Source organism: Camellia sinensis, chromosome 3 (assembly GCF_055761805.1).
Source record: "Camellia sinensis isolate YWXY chromosome 3, ASM5576180v1, whole genome shotgun sequence".
Taxonomy (NCBI): domain Eukaryota; kingdom Viridiplantae; phylum Streptophyta; class Magnoliopsida; order Ericales; family Theaceae; genus Camellia; species Camellia sinensis.
This window is the reverse complement of record NC_138963.1, coordinates 14,505,263-14,523,464: the sequence shown is the minus strand read 5'-3', so window position 1 is coordinate 14,523,464 and position 18,202 is coordinate 14,505,263.

The following is an 18,202-nucleotide window of genomic DNA, read 5'->3' as shown; positions in this document are numbered from 1 at the left end:
TTTGGTTATCACACGTTTTCTCAAATCACAACAATCGGGTACACAAAGACGGTTTTGAAATTTCAGCACGTCATTCTCAAACACGAATCCCGGCCTCGGCTTTGAATCAAATTCCTCTATGATCTTTTTCAAGTATTCGTCTTCACATTGCTTATGTTTGATCTCATTAAGAATTGTAGGTTGAGCGGAAATAGCAGCTAAAATCCCACCTTGCTCTCATACGACAATCTCAATCTCCTCTTGTTCCAGGTCATGTAGCAGTTCTTTTCGATTGGACAGTAAACATGACAAATTTGTACTGGACTTTTGGCTCAAGGCATCCGCTACGGTATTAGCTTTCCCTGGGTGATATAAAATCTGCAAATCATAATCTTTGATTAACTCTAACCAATGCCTCTGTCTCATGTTCAACTCCTTTTGGGTGAAGAAATATTTCAAGCTTTTATGATCGGTATACACCTCACAAGTTACCTTATACAAGTAGTGACGCCAGATTTTCAAAACAAACACCACAATTGCTAATTCAAGATCGTGCGTCGAGTAATTCTTTTCATGAAGTCGGAGTTGTCGAGAAGCATAGGCAATCACTTTTCCGTTTTGCATTAATACACACCCCAAACTTTTGTAGGAAGCATCACTGTAAACTTGAAACCCGTCAGTACCATTGGGCAAAGTTAAAATTGGTGCAGTCATTAACCTGGTTTTTAACTCTTGAAAGGCTGCCTCTCTTTGTTCATTCCAATCAAATGACACATTTTTCTGAGTTAACTGGGTTAATGGCATGGCAAGCTTGGAAAAGTCTTTCACAAATCTTCGGTAATAACCTGCAAGTCCTAGAAAACTTCTAACTTCTGTCACATTTGTCGGCTTAGGCCAGTCCACAATAGTTTCAATTTTCTGAGGGTCAACAGAAACACCATCCTTGTTGATTACATGGCCCAAAAATGCTACACTGTCAAGCCAGAATTCACATTTAGACAATTTATCGTATAATTTCTTTTCTCTCAAGGTCTGTAGAGCAATTCTCAAGTGATTCTCATGTTCTTCCCTGCTTTTGGAGTAAATCAGGATATCATCAATAAACACAACAATAAACTCATCCAGAAATGATTTAAACACTTTGTTCATAAGGTCCATAAAAGGCAGCAGGTGCACTGGTCACCCCAAACGGCATTACTAAGAATTCATAATGTCTATATCTAGTTCTGAATGTAGTTTTCTCTATGTCTTCAGCCTTACCTTTTAATTGGTGATACCCAGATCTGAGGTCAATTTTGGAAAATACTCGGGCTTCCTGAAGTTGGTCAAACGAGTCATCTATTCGGGGCAGAGGGTATTTGTTCTTGATAGTTACTTTGTTCAGTTCTCGATAGTCTATACACAATCTCAAAGATCCATCATTCTTTTTGACAAACAGGACTGGAACACCCCAAGGCGAAGTGCTCGGACGGATAAATTTCTTGTTCAGCAGTTCCTGGAGTTGAGTTTTTAACTCTTTCAGTTCCGAGGTAGACATTCTATAGAGAGTCTTGGAAATAGGTTCAATAGTGAATTTAATTTCTCTATCAACTAAGTCCCCAAGTAAGTCATTCGGAAACACATCGGGAAATTCATAAGCAACAGGAATAGTTTCTACATTAGTACCGTCAGATGGTGCCGTCAGTATACAACACAAGTAACCCCGACATCCCTTCCCAAGCAGTTTTACAGCTTTCATAGCCGAAATCAGATATGGGAGAGGAACTACCCCATTCCCAGTAAAAATAAATTCAGGCATACCCGGTGGTCTAAACACAACGGATTTACTTGCACAATCAATGGTAGCACAATATTTAGTCAACCAGTCCATTCCCAAAATGCAATCAAAATGATCAATGTCTAAGGGCAATAAGTCAACATATAGCATTATATCGCCAATCATAATATCACATGCTGGATAAACATGAGCACACATCATAGAATCCCCAGATGGTGTAGACACAGATAACTCATATGTCATAAGTTCTAATGGTCTAGTCAATTTTCGAGAGAAAGCACGCGATACAAAGGAATGTGTAGAACCAGAATCTATTAGTACACATGCATTTTGAGAACATACAGAGAGTGTACCTGGCACCACAGTATAGGTGTTTTTTACGTCACCAGGCACTAAGGCGAACACTCGACCTTGTCTCAGAGGTTCTTTCCCAGTATTGGCTTTTGCATTTACTTTGGCCGTAGAGGCGGATCCAGCTGAACTTGCCGCAGAACGTCTAGTATTCTCAGACCTGAGTGGGTAATCTTTCACTACGTGACCTACCTGGCCACATCGGAAACAAGCACCGGACACTCGGTAGCACACACCCCTATGCCTTCTACCACAATCAGAACAGACTGGGATAGACCCACTACTCTGGCTCGAGCTGCTTGTAGACCCCGTGTTCTGTTTCTTATTGACATAAGACTGGCCTCTTCTAAAACTAAACCCAAATCTTTTTCCTCTCCAATCAGTTGTTGTAGCTGTTGGGGCTTTACTTTGTTTCATAGCAGCTAGGGTGGCTTCTGCCATTAGGGACCTGTCTAAAACTTCCACATAAGTAGGCAATTTCAGTACGCCTACTCGATCAAACACCTCTAAATCCAGTCCACCTTCAAATTTTCGTGCTTTCTTGTAATCAGTATCCACCATATGTGGAGCAAACCGTGCCAGTTCGGTGAATTTGGCTTCATACTCTGCCACAGACATTCTTCCCTGTTTAAGTTCTTGAAACTCAGACACTTTCCGATCCCTGAAACATTGGGGAAAATATTTATCATAGAAGATGGTATTAAACTGTGCCCACGTCATATTCCCATTGCCACTTCGAATCAGTAACCACCACTTTCGGGCTTCATCCTTCAGAGTATAAGGAGCTGGGAGGACTTTCTGGACTTCAGAACAAGGAAACACTTCATATAGCTTCTCCATTTCAAGTAACCACGTCTCTGCTTTTAACGGTTCAATTCCACCATAGAATGTCGGCGGTTTTATTTTCATGAATTTCTGTGTCAAGTTGATGATGTCATCATTATTTGCTTCAGCCTATGCCGGCGGAGGTAGAGGGGGTAAAAGGTTGTTGTCTTTGCTGTTGTGATAAAGTTTCAGTCAATACTGCAAGCATTTGTTCCATTCGGCCCATGCGAGCCTCTGAAGATTCATTTACATCACTTCCCGTTGCATTCTCCATGTTACTATAGAGACATCAAACGATAATAAACATAGGCATAATCTTATTCGTTTCTTTAAATTTATTTGCTCAAATTTACATTCAGTCTTCACATTCATTTAGATTACCACACACTCACACATGCAGATAGAATGCCCCTAACTCTTACTAGGACTTCCTAAGCTCATATGGACTTGTGTATGCGGTAGAACACGTGCTCTGAAACCACTCTGTCACGACCCAAACTCGCCCCTGTAAGTTTAGCATCGTAACCTGTCACGCCCCAAAATTTGAGACAAAATATATATATATATATATATATATAGTACAACTCAAACAAGAGAGATAACCACAATATTTTAATATACATATACAAGTAGAGTTATAACATAGATAACTGATTGGAGTTCCACTAGAGGTTTACAAACATTGTCAAACCAAAAGGTAAAAGAAGAGAGAACACAAAAAAAAATTACTAGTCCAAATTTTCAAGTGAACCACGGCTCTAAAACTTCATCTTGATTGTCTTCGAGATAACCTTCCTCGTCGTAAGCTGCTTCTTCACCTGGCATGACACGCCATGAGCTTGGAATGCCTAATAAAAACACACACACCCCCATATCTTCTATCAATCAATCAACCATACACAAAACATTCAGGTAACATAACATACTTACAATAAGGTTTTATGAATTAGTAGTTAGATTAGGCATCTAGAACCCCCCAAAGAGATCCTTCTACCCAACCACAAGGATTGAACACTGGACTATTCAGAACTCCCCCTTTTGCTACTTTGCAGACCTTACCACCTATGCCCACCTTCCGATTATTTACCTGTCAGTGGCATTGATGGACCTCAAAAGGGACAGCCAACAAGTGGGCTCGCTTACACCCAAATCATGCCTCGGGCTCGCTTATACCCTGCAACCAAAAGGCTCGCTTACACCCTGAAACCACCGCATAGTCTGAATACACCCGGGTCAACCTAGGGGCTCGCTTAAACTGCTTACGCAAGACTTAACTCATTTGGTATTAATCCCATTATAATTCATGTCATGCATATGTATAAAATTGTTCTAAAACACTAAGATGAACATCACCCATTACCAACCCCTTATCATTTCCCGTTTATTAGATCTTTTGCTAGGTAAGTTAGTCACATTCGGTAATTCGGTCATATAAAAGAGTATGAGAAAAACACACGAGAGGAAATATAGTCCATGATCATCATACATAAGTCTAGTAAGGCAAGAAAACAACATTAGAAATGCTTTGAAACACTTAGAGACAAATAACATAATAGAACACAATTTCCAGCACTGTTCGGTTCTGCAGGGCTAACAAGAACGCTTTGATAAAAGTACTTCTAGGCCAAATTAGGGGCTGAAATTGCACAGAAACAGTATTCAATCTGTCTAGTTTCAGTTCCAATTTTCAGAAGTTGCACAGCCCCTCCAAAAATTCATCTACAAACTATATTCGAAAACCTGTCCAGATTTGTCACCCTTTGGGAAAACTAGCTGTTCTCTCAATCTACTTGATAGTTTTCACTGAAATAAAATCTGTTGGAAAGAGGACTCAGAGTTCTAAATTTTGACAGAAGAACCAACATGAGATGATTTTTCTAGAGTTTTATAAAATTGCTAAAAGTGGACTGTTTTTCAGAGATTCAGGACCAGATTTTTTAACAAATTATCCAAGCCCTAAAAACACACAATTAGGAGCTAATAAAATTGTCACAAGCTCTAAACACATAAAATATCCTACAATAAATTCAGATTTGGGAATTAGATAGATTTGATATTTCTTTTAAATTAGAGAAGTTGCAGCAGTGCCTAATTTCATAAATTTGCAAGACAATGACACTATATCATACCCATACCTTCACACACACCAAAAACCCTATGTACCATTAATTTGTAACACAAGAGGCATACTAGACAATAGAATGAGATGATGAAAGGATTGGAAAAAATAGGGAGAGGTATGTTCTTACCTTCAAGAATTCCTTATTTTTTTTTCTTCTTTTTTTTTTTTCTTACTTCTCTACTTCCCTTGAGCCAACTCTCCCTCTCTCACCCTCTCCTTGGGCTGTGGAAGTGGATATTGGTTCTTGACCGTCACCCGATTGAGTTGCCGATAATCTATGCACAATCTTAGTGTTCTGTCATTTTTCTTTGCAAATAGAACTGGTGCGCCCCACGGTGAGGTACTTGGTCGGATAAATCCCTTTTCCAGTAAGTCTTGTAGTTGCGTTTTCAATTCTCGAAGTTCAGCAGGAGCCATACGGTGGGGCGTCAGGGATATCGGTGCAGTACCCGCTTGTAACTCGATATTAAAATCTACTTCACGATGTGGCGGTAATCTTGACAATTCCTCAGGAAAAACGTCAGCATATTCACAAACTACACACGGAAGATTTGATTCCGATTGGGCTTCTTCATTAATGATCAAACTTGCTAACCATCCAGTAAATTGTCAACGCCACTGCATTTTACGATTTGTGGTGCTCAGGGAATCCTCTTTTTCCCCCTTAAATTGGAAACACGTTCCACTAGGTGTGCAAACCATCACCCTCTTGTGGTAGCAATCAATTACTGTTCGGTGGGTGGATAACCAATCCATACCCAAGATTATGTCAAAATCGGACATGTTCATGACCCGAAGGTCATAACTCAAGTGTAACCCTAACACTTCTAATTCACACCCTCGACAGATTAATCCTACCCTAATACTTCTTCCTAATGGTGATGCAACACATAAAGTAGTTTCTAAAGGTTCACATTTAAGACCTAATGATTTAACACATGATATTGATATAAAAGAATGTGATGCGCCAGAATCGAATAGAACGTGAACCCAAGAATTATAGAGTACAATGTTACCTTTAATTACTAATGGATCTTCATTATCTTCCTCTTGGAGAGCAAAAACTCTTCCTGTGGCTTTTTAATTACCGGTTGGTCCAACCTTTCGGTTTCCTCCTGACTTGTTCGTCCATGGCCTCTGCTCGCCAATATCTTGAGCATTTGCCCTTGAACCCCCTGCTTGATTTCCCATCCCAGAAAGTTGGGGACATTCCGACTTTTTGTGCCCTATCTGATGACAGTGAAAGCATTGGATTTGTGTAATATGCTTGGTTTGTAAACTTCCTTTCTGGCTTTGCTGTTACGGTTGTTGCGACGGTCTAGTGTATGGTGTCCGTACCACATTCCTTCGGTCATTTCTTCTTGGCCCTACAAAGGACTGACCCCCTTTCTTCGTTTTCATCATCCAAATCCTTTTTGAGTCTGCCCACTCTCTTTCTGCATCCAATGCCGTATCCACCACATCAGCAAATATAGGGAGGCGCAAGGGTAACACTTTACCTCTGATAATAGGGTCTAAACCCCACTCGAATTTTCGTGTTTTCTCTCCCTCATCTGCGACGTATCGGGCTGCGTATCGAGCCAGCTCTTCAAACTTGGCTACATACTGAGTCACTAACATCTCACCCTGTTTCAAAGTTTGAAATTGCCAAATTCGCTCTTGTCTAACTGTGTTTGTGAAATATTTTCTTAGAAACAATTCTTTGAACTAAGCCCAAGTCATGCTTGTCGTGTCTCGAGAGTTTTTCATCAAGGACCACTGTAGACACCCCATTTTTTACCGTCCTCAAGACTTGGACGTCACCGCTTGAACACTCGGTGATCATCCATGTTTGTGTTCGTTTGGAGTTCCTGAAGGTCTCGGCTCGCGCACCTTGCCTCAAGATCTCCGAACTCGACTGTTTAGTGTCTGGTTTTGCACCAAACACTTGTGTTTTGCCTTGGAGGGGCAGGGAATGCCTTGTGAGGCATCCCCATACACCACCGGCAGTGGCTAGAGGCCACCGGCTAGTTTTTGCTGCCACCGGCAATGTATATTATTGCCGGTCGGCACTATTTGTTGCTGGTCAGCACTATTTAGTGCCGGTCGGCACTATTTTTTGCCAAGATGGCAGTTTTGGCCGGCCGACTACTGTGCATCTGCTTTTGCAGATATTTTAAGACAGCTGTCTTGCTTTTTGCTCCCCTCCATACACGTGTATGGAGGGATCTCCTCTTATGAAGCTTGTTTTGTAAGCTTTACAAGACAAGAAGTTCCATAAAGGGAGGGGCTCTCTCTTGTTGCAAGAGGTTAGACACTTGAGATATTTTAGAGAGCTTAGACAGCCATTTTCATGGTTTGAGTTCTAGGGTTAGGGTTTGATACACATTATTTCTCTCTTTTTCCCTCTTGTGTGTGTTAAAGTGTGTTTGTGTCTTACTATTGCACACAAACACATAGTGTTTCACCTTCTTATAGCTACTGAGGTTCTAAAGGACTGGTTTTAGTGTTTTGGTACTGGATTCAAGCCAAAGAGGGCCATTGGAGTACCATTGTTGAAGAGGTCTTCAAGGGTGAGAATCTTACCCCTTTTTACCCCAATCTTGCATTGTATTTTTACCTGTCTTAAATTCGTTTTTGAGCTTGGTGTATAATACAAAAAATTTCTGTTTTTAGACCCTCTTGATTGTTTATTAAGGGTGTTTTGTGGTTTGAGGGTGTTTGGCCCCTCTTAGGCCTTGAAAGGCCTCATTTTGTGCCATTTTGAGCAAGCTTCGAGACTTTGGTATTTGGGCCTCTTCACCACTGAAATCTTGAGGGATTTCAGTGGTGAAGATGGTGTCTTGAAGTCTCTAAAAGGAGAGGGCCACCCCCTCTCCTTGTTGTCCTTAAAATGGACCATTTTTGGCCTCTTGAGGGAGCACCTAGCTAGGCTTCATGTTGACCATGCCTTAGTTGTTTTTTGTGCTTAATATGTCATATTATGCCTCTGTTTTTTGTTGGTTTTGGTACACCATGCATGCTTAGCATACCTACCATGTGATGCCTTGTTATTGCCTCAATGTGCCTTAGGTTGTTAGCCCTTGTTAGAGCATGTTTTAGGCTTAGTCTTGTGAAGATTTTGTGCATATTTTTCCATGTTCTAGGTCTGTCCTAGGTTGTTTGGGTCAGATTTGGCATGCATCATATAGCCCCTTTGTATTCCGGCTTGTTGGCCTTAAGTGTATGAGTGTGTAGCATGACATTTTTGCATTGATTTGGTGATTTGGCAACCATCCACCATGTCATTTCAGTCCCATTTGCACGCCTATATGTTTACCTTGGATGCATCTTTAATGCTTTGGAAGCTTGTGTAGTATGCTCCATGTTTTGGCACTTGTGCATGCCTTTGAATTTGAGCCATTTAGATGCCATCTAAGTGGTCTTTTAGGCTTCATTTTATGTGCTAAAACTCTGTTTTTGGTCAATAAGTTCATGCCATGTTTGGTCTTGCTAAGTGTAGTTCAATACTCCATTGGTTTGCTTTGAGCATTTGGGCTATTTGCATGCTAATGTTTAGCTTATCTTGTTGCTTGGTATGACATCATCCTAACATGATTTATAACGCTTACTTTGCATGCTAATTGTCCATGATATGCCTCTTTCAAGTGTGCTTGAGAGTTGTCCAATTTGTGCCTAAGTGTTGGTCCTTGTGTGCATGTGTGTTTGCATGCCATTTAGCCCTCATTTTATAGCACTTTGGCTACTGTTTTAGGCCTATTTAGAGTTGCTTAAATCATGTATAAGTCCATCTTTGCATCCATTTGCATGGCCCCATGTTTGCTTGTATGCTTGCATAAGTTTGTTGCCATGCCATGTTGCATCCTTAGCTTGCATGCCTAGGTTGCATTGCATCTTGCATGCATGCCTTGTTCCTTGACTTGATGATAGGAATTGGGCCTTAGTTTGTTTGATTGGTTTGCATTTCATTTGACATGAAAGTTGCATACTTGATTCCTTGGGCCATCATGCATGGAAATGCGTGATTGGTGGTCTGAGAATCGAGGCACATGCCCCTTTGAGTCATTACCATGATAAGGGACGTGGTTGGTGCATATATGCCTTGAATTGTGCTGCCATGCTTTGTCTTGCCCTCTGTTGCTGTGAGTTGCAGGTTCTGCAGACTTTCTTTGCCGACCGGCAATATATATTGCCGACCGGCAGTAAATCACCGGCCGATAGCTTTGTTTTGTGCTGGTGACAACACCACACTGCCGGTGGCAATTCCATTCAGCTAGTGGTGATCCCCATTGTCCAAGGAAGTAGTCCTGAGGTTTTGGTAGCCTCCTGAGGAGCCGAGAAAGGAAAACAGAGGCAGCCTATGCATGGCGGTGCATTTCCGAGCAGGACCGAGCGCGCATTGCATCTGGCTCTCCTCCCGAGGCGGTTTACTGCTTTTCCTAGATTAGTTAATTTGTTATTTAGTTAATTAATTTGTAATATTTAATTAGCTTGTGTAGTTAATTAATATGTAATATTTATTTGGTCCCTCCGGGCGAGGGCAAATCTGTAATAAGTGTGTGTGGGTGGTGTGTATGTCTTCCAATCCCCACTTCTTTCTTCCCTTTTACTTACCTGCTTTGATGGTTAGTATTAGGGCACATTTAATTTAGCATACCTTATGTTATGCATGCGTGCATTCATGCATTTATATTGCATGCACTAGGCTCGGTACATCACGCCAACTGCATTTGTACTTCAATTCCAAATTGAATACATGCATCAATTGATCGCATTTCACATGCCATGTTTAGGATTAGCCGAGCCTATCTAGTTGCATCTTGTATGTGTTGCATTAGTCAAATTGACATGAACTCGGACATGCATGTTTGCTAACTAGTTTATTGTTTTGGCACGGAGTACGATGTAAGTATTTTCCTGCTTTAGCATCTCGCATACGTGTGAATGCTATCATGACAGCATGTTTACCATGTGGCTAGATGCTTATGTGATAAACTGTTTTAATGCCTGTGGGTGAAGGTTGGATTGTTTGAGTTGGGAAAACTCGTTGAAATCCGTGTTTTAGCCTACTTGCGAGTAGCAAATTCTAAAGCACTTTTCGAAACAAACGGATATGCAATGCTTATTTCCAAATTAAGCAATCTAGTCTATACTTGTTTGTCGCACGCATAACATAGTAATGCTAGGCTAATATTTGGTATAAGAACACATAAAGTTTTCAAAATTAGATATCACGGTTAGTAGAGGCCGATATTCGAACCGGGCGAAAGGGGGTGCTCATAGCTGACCTTCCCCGATCGTACCCAAGCTCCCGAGCCGAGACAACTCTGGTGATGACGGACATGTGGCCTTCGGCATCGAGTTAGGGTTTCCTAAATTTCCCCATTTTAAAATATTTAGGTGGCGACTCTGTATCTGGCAAAGCAGTCCATGTTTGGCACTACTTTTTCAAAAATCTGTTTCTCAAAACGATTTGCCAGATTTGGACTCTTTGGTTTAGATTAAGAACCGCGACAACAAAATCGCGAGTCCGAACTATAGCACCGAGGCCCTCACGCGGGCGCGTCTACAAACCACCAATGATCCGCTTCTCCTTATAGCTGAAAACTTGCTAGGGCGATCTTGTCTGTATGCACAGTAATACCCATGGTTTCCAACACCTTTTCTATTTGACGAATCCAGCTCTTAGCGACTATCGGGTCAGGTTCACCTGTGAACACTGGCGGTCTTTGCTTTCTGAACTCAAATAACAAATATATCCGCTCATTTGGTTACGTTCTTCTAAGCCTTCCTAACTCTTCAAGAATCTAGTTTCCGACTGGTCTTGGCAACTCCTCAGCAGGTATAGGTCTACCACGATTAACACCTTGATTGCGAGCTGGATGTCCTCGTTGGCGTCTTACTTGATCGTTTGCTTCCACATTGTCCGCCATCTGCCAAGTTTGTAGGTAATATAAGCTTAGGGTTGTTGTGAAGGCGAAGAGGTGCTCAATAAATAGGCTAATTTAATGTGGTCCGAGGTGTAATTAATTTTTTCTTTCTAAATGGATGATGTAATTAAACCAAGCAAAATAAAATAAAATAACATACAAAACACTAGAATAACCAACTAGATATTTTATATATACATATATATCTTCTTCTTACAAAAGGTTACACTATCTAGGTTAGCGTGTAGCGTGTATACACCAAAACAAAACACGCTTCAACCACACAAAACACTATTTACAAAGGTACACAAAAAGGTTCGCCCCATGACTACTACAACCCTAAGTTAAACGATTCCTCTGGGTCTTCTTCGGGATCTTCCTCGAGATCCTCCTCGGGATCCTCTAGTGGTAAAGGAGCATATGTTGGGGAGGCTGGAAACTGCTAAGCCGGTGTAGGGGAGTATTCTGATGACACCTCTATAAGGAATGCAGGGGAAGCTCCGGGAAATACTGAGACAAAAGGAACCTCTAACTAAGGATGATGAGAGCCACAGCTCTCAGGTCCAACGTGACGCATCACTGGACGTGGATCCTCAGCCAATACCTCTGGCCTAAGCTCAGCAAAAGTCTGACCATTCCTCACTATTTGTAGAGCGAACCTAAGCTCCCGGTATTTGCACTGGAGGCGTCGGCGTACCAACGCTCGTCTTGCTTGCATGGTGTAGTATGAAAAATCCTCCTCTGTTTTCCGAATAGCTTTCTTTATCACGCGCTCCGCTCCTAATTGACACCGTCGGTTAAGTCTTTATGGACTAACAGCTACTGCCCGCCTATTCTGGAAATGAAAAACTCCCCAGTCATCAATGCTTTCTGATGTAGAATCCATCCTACGGTTGGTAAACAATTTTTTTTTAGTCCACCTTTAATATGATATAGTATAATGTTAACAGAATATAGTAATGTGAAAGGCAAAGATATCTAAAATCACAAATCAACACGCGTGGGTTAAGGGTTGAACCTAGGGCTCTGATACCAATTTGTCACGCCCCAAAATTTGAGACAAATATATATATATATATAAAGTACAACTCAAACAAGAGAGATAACCACAATATTTTAATATACACATACAAGCAGAGATATAACATAGATAACTGATTTGAGTTCCACTAGAGGCTTACAAACATTGTCAAACCAAAAGGTAAAAGAAGAGAGAACACAAAAACAAACTACTAGTCCAAATTTTCAAGTGAACCACGGCTCTAAAACTTCATCTTGATCGTCTTCGGGATAACCTTCCCCGTCATAAGCTGCTTCTTCACCTGGTATGACACGCCATGAGCTTGGAATGCCTAGTAAAAACACACACCCCCCAATATCTTCTATCAATCAATCAACCATATACAAAACAATTCAGGTAACATAACATACTTACAATAAGGTTTTATGAATTAGTAGTTAGACTAGGCATCTAGAACCCCCCAAAGAGATCCTTCTACCCAACCGCAAGGATTGAACACTGGACTATTCAGAACTCCCCTTTTTGCTGCTTTGCAGACCTTACCACCTATGCCCACCTTCCGATTATTTACCTGTCAGTGGCATTGATGGACCTCAAAAGGGACGGCCAACAAGTGGGCTCGCTTACACCCAAATCGTGCCTCGGGCTCGCTTACACCCTGTACATACCATACCAAAGGGCTCGCTTACACCCTGAAACCACCGCATAGAGTCTGAATACATCCGGGTTAACTTAGGGGCTCGCTTAAACTGCTTACGCAAGACTTAACTCATTTGGTATTAATCCCATTATAATTCATGTCATGCATATGTATAAAATTGTTCTAAAACACTAAGATGAACATCACCCATTGCCAACTCTTTATTATTTCCCGTTTATTAGATCTTTTGTTAGGTAAGTTAGTCACATTCGGTAATTTGGTCATATAAAAGAGTATGAGAAAAACACACGAGAGGAAATATAGTCCATGATCATCATACATAAGTATAGTAAGGCAAGAAAACAACATTAGAAATGCTTTGAAACACTTAGAGACAAATAACATAATAGAACACAATTTCCAGCACTGTTCGGTTCTGCAGGGCTAACAAGAACGCTATGGTAAAAATACTTCTAGGCCAAATTAGGGGCTGAAATTGCACAGAAACAGTATTCAATCTGTCTAGTTTTAGTTCCAATTTTCAGAAGTTGCACAGCCCCTCCAAAAATTCATCTACAAACTATATTCGAAAACCTGTCCAGATTTGTCACCCTTTGGGAAAACTAGTTGTTCTCTCAATCTACCCGACGATTTTCACTGAAATAAAATCTGTTGGAAAGAGGACTCAGAGTTCTAAATTTTGACAGAAGAACCAACATGAGATGATTTTTCTAGAATTTTATAAAATTGCTAAAAAGTGGGCTGTTTTTCAGAGATTCAGGACCAAATTTTTTAACAAATTATCCAAGCCCTAAAAACACACAATTAGGAGCTAATAAAATTGTCACAAGCTCTAAACACATAAAATATCCTACAATAAATTCAGATTTGGGAATTAGATAGATTTGATATTTCTTTTAAATTAGAGAAGTTGCAACAGTGCCTAATTTCATAAATTTGCAAGACAATGACACTATATCATACCCATACCTTCACACACACCAAAAACCCTATGTACCATTAATTTGTAACACAAGAGGCATACTAGACAATAGAATGAGATGATGAAAGGATTGGAGAAAATAGGGAGAGGTATGTTCTTACCTTCAAGAATTCCTTCTTTTTTTTTTCTTTTTTTTTTTTTCTTACTTCTCTACTTCCCTTGAGCCAACTCTCCCTCTCTCACCCTCTCCTTGGGCTGTTGAAAAACGTGGGAGTGGATTTGGACAAACTCTCAATTTATAGAGTACAAGAGTAGCTTAATAGCTAAGGGAACTAAATATCTAGATATTTGTTTTTTTACTTTATTTTATTTTATTTTTGTTTGTTGTTATCCAGTCAACTTTTCCACCAACATATTATATATATATATATATATTTAAACTATGCATATATTCAAATAAACAATAGTATTCTATTCAAATAAATAATAAATGAAAGAACAAAAAAAAAATAAAAATAAAATGTGTGAATTAATTTAGAAATTATAAGGTAAATACAAAAGGGCATCAACTCTGGCCCTGGTCATGTGCCGGCTCACCTACATACATAATATAAACTATGAGCGAAAGCCCAGTGAATAATAACAGAGTAAAGGGGTTATATGAATGATGTCCAGCACAAGTTAGAATCCATCACTTAAATAAGAGCATAATCAGACTTCAAAACAGAAACAGAAACAGATTCATATACATTATCATATTCAGATTTTGCATAAGATCATACGTGGTACACCCATTAGCTATCAGATCAGATTGGTCCAGAGACCCACATATATAGTTGGTACCAACGACCAAGTAGCCATGGTATTGTTACCCCCAAGCAAGGGCCACGTGCAAATTGGCCGCGGTATTGTTACCCTCGGGCGAGGGCCACGTGAACTAAGGGTGCCACAAATACTTTTCAGAAGATTGGACATTCATTCATATTTCGTAAGATAGCATTTCAGAAAACAGATCATACAATACTAGTCAGAAAATACTTAAGTTGAACATAACTTTACAGAGTTATTACTCACAGTGGGCTTGGAGACAGACAGAGAGAGCAGATCGATCAGACAGGACGTGGCACGTGACCTATACAACACATAACAGATGCACACTTGAAACACACGTTCTAATTGTACAAAACTGATTTCATGGCTCTTAGTGTGTTTCTAATCTCTTACCCACACTAAAGAGTCTAAAACATGGCTTAGGAATGCCTAGGATGGAATGAGGATGCAAAGATGCGCTTTAAAACACTTTTCAAAATTTTGCTGAAACAGGGGTCCCGCTCGAGCGTGTCCTTCTACGCTCGAGTGGACATGCAGACAAAAGGAATCCGCTCGAGCGTGGATTACTCCGCTCGAGCGGACTGCAAGCTATAGTAAAAGTACTGGATACAAGAAATTCACGCTCGATGGGCGCTCGATACCCGCTCAAGCGTGAGACACAAGTCCTCGCTCGAGCGTGCATTACCCCGCTCGAGCGGACTGTAAACACAAGCAAAGTACTGGATACACAAAATTCCCGCTCGAGCGTCATTTTCCCCGCTCGAGCGCACTTCATGAACTCAATATGTACGCTCGAGCGTGGAGTTTTTCGCTCGAGCGTGAGTCCAAAATCTGGAATTTCCAGATTCGAACCTCAAGCTCAAAACTCAACTACAATGCATCAAATTCGATCCTTTTGGGCTAATTTTCTGGAAAACACTAGTAAACTCATAATATGACATGTTTCAAAGATCAATTTGCAAAATCAAGGCCCAAAGATAGTTCAATTAAACACAATTTTCAAATAGACTTTAAGAACATGAAGAACAATGCAAATTCAACACATGCATGGTTTCCTTGAAACTCCAAAGTTCTAAAACAAGATCAAATGCAAGATTTAACTTCAAAACATGGTGAGTTCATGGACTATAACAAAAATGTGGACATGCATGCAAGAATTTCTATGAAAACAACCTCAAACTTCATGATATACACATGCATGCAAGAATTCCTACTCAACTCAACATTTAGAACCAAAACTTGACTCTAAACTCTAATTCACCATGAACCATGCAAGAAGTAACTCAAAATCACAATGGAGAAGATGAATTCTGTACCTTATGTCTTGAATTATAGGTGAGGAAGCTCAATTTTGCAATTCTTCTACCAATTCCTCAAGTCTCTAAGCCAAATCTCAATAGAAGGTAAGTTTTCTCTTCTCTCACTTTTTCCTACGTCTTTGGTCACAAAAATGGCTGAGGAAATGTTATGAAGTGTATGCAATTGAGTTCCAAGCAATGGTACCTAAGTGGCCCACTAATGGCAATGTCGTAAATAATTGAACTAATGTAATTTAACGTTATTTAATCTAATTCGATCGCTCCGAACTGAATTTTAATTAAACCTACCATAAAATTCTATAAATCCTAACTAGCACACAAATCAAGTCGATTTCTGATTCGGACGCCGATAAGGTTTTCAATTCGCAATTTAAAGTCAAAGACATGAACATATCATTTTATCGCAAACAGATAGAAACACATAGATAATGCAATACACATGCAAATAAATCCCAAATCCTTTATAAATCACTAGTAAGCATAATAAATCGTGAATTAGTATTAATCGGAGGTCGGGGTCATTACAAGAGTGCAGACAGATTAAGTTCCATGATGGAACCTCCGATACCGGGTAACAGCCAACAGATATCACATGATGCTAAGGATGTCATGAATACATATAAGAAATTGGACAATCATTCATTGTACAAAACATAACATTTCAGAAAATGATTCTTATTTCATCATACAGAAAATAAATAAGGTTGAACATAGCTTTACTATGTTATTACTCACAGTTGGCCTTGAGATAAAAAGATGGAGCAGATTGGTCAATGGTACGCGGCACGTGACCTACATAACACATAACAGATGCACAATTGAAATACACGTTCTAATTGTACATAACTTACTTCGTTGGCTCTTAGTGTGTTTCTAACCTTTAATCCTCATTATGGAGTCTTAAACATGACCTAGGAATGCCTAGGATGAAATGAGGATGCAAGAATGTATTGGAAAATATTTCTTAAAACTTGCTGAAAATAAGGTCTACGCTCGAGCGTAGATTTCCCCGCTCGAGCGGACATGCAGACAATGAAGCTCCGCTTGAGCGTGACTTTCCCCGCTCGAGCGGACTGTAAACTCTTTGAAAAAGTACTGGATGCATGATTTTTACGCTCGACAGGTGCTCGACCTACGCTCGAGCATGAGACTCAGAACCTCGCTCGAGCGTGAAGTCCCTCGCTCAAGCAGACTGTAAAACACACAAACTTCTGGGTATATGCATTTCATGCTCGAGCGTAAATCTCGACGCTCGAGTGGAGTGCATGTACTCAGAGTGCACGCTCGAGCGTAAAGTCCCACGCTCTAGCGTGGATCAAATTTTTGGAATTTTCAGATTTGATCACCAAGCTCAAATTCAACCCCAAATACAACAAACTCAATTTTCTGGGCCCCAAAACTTGAGGAAAATACATGAAAACTCATAAAACAACATGTTTTGAAGATCATTTTACAAAATCAAAGCCCAAAAGTATGCCAATTGAGCAACATTCAACTTGAAACTTGAAATTAATTCATGAACATAACATGCATGTACATTTTTGAGCTAAGGCTCTCCAAAACATGATCAAATGCTACTAAATAACATGAAACTCATCTTGTTTCCAAAATTATAGTAAACTCAACACATGCATGAAGGAATTCTTGAAAATCAATCTTCAAAATGCTATGAAACATGCATGCATGCATGGATTGATCTACTTCCCTACTCCTTAAGCTTGATTCTCACATCTTATAACTCAAATTACATGAATTCATGCATGAACGACTTAAATCCACAATTAAAAGAATGAATTTCCTACATTAAGTCTTGAATTCCAAGTATGCTAACTCAATTTGCAAATTCCCTTCAATTCTTCTAACTTCCAAAGCTAACTCTTGTTGAATCAAAACTTTTCTCCTACTCTCCCTCTCTCTCTTGGTTGGGTCTTGTGGATAGAGAAGAGTGGTGAATCAAAGTGTATGAATTAAGCCTCAAACAATACTTTTGAAAGTGGCCCACTAATGGCAATAATGAAATAAACTCAAACTAATGTAATTTAACCTTATTTATTCTAATTTAATCGTTCCGAACCGAATTTTAATTAGACCTACCATAAAATTCTATAAATCCTAATTAGCACATAAATCAAGTCAATTTCTAATTCGGACGCCGATAAGCCTTTAAATTCGCAATCGAAACTAAAACATGAACAAATCTTTCTACACCGAGCAGATAGAGACATAAAAATAATGCAATACACATGAAAATTAATTCCAAATCCCTCCTAGATTACTGTTAGGCATAATTAAGTACGGATTAGCATTAATCATGGGTCGGGGTTGTTACAGGAAGGGACCACTTCACCATAAACCAAGCATTTGTCACCTCCTCTTTGAAACTTGAGATGGACAAGATCCTGTTTCTCACAAGGCTTCTAATTTTAGCTTGCACAGCCACCTCAGTGGATTTTGAGCCTTTGAAAATCCTGCAATTTCTCTCAGT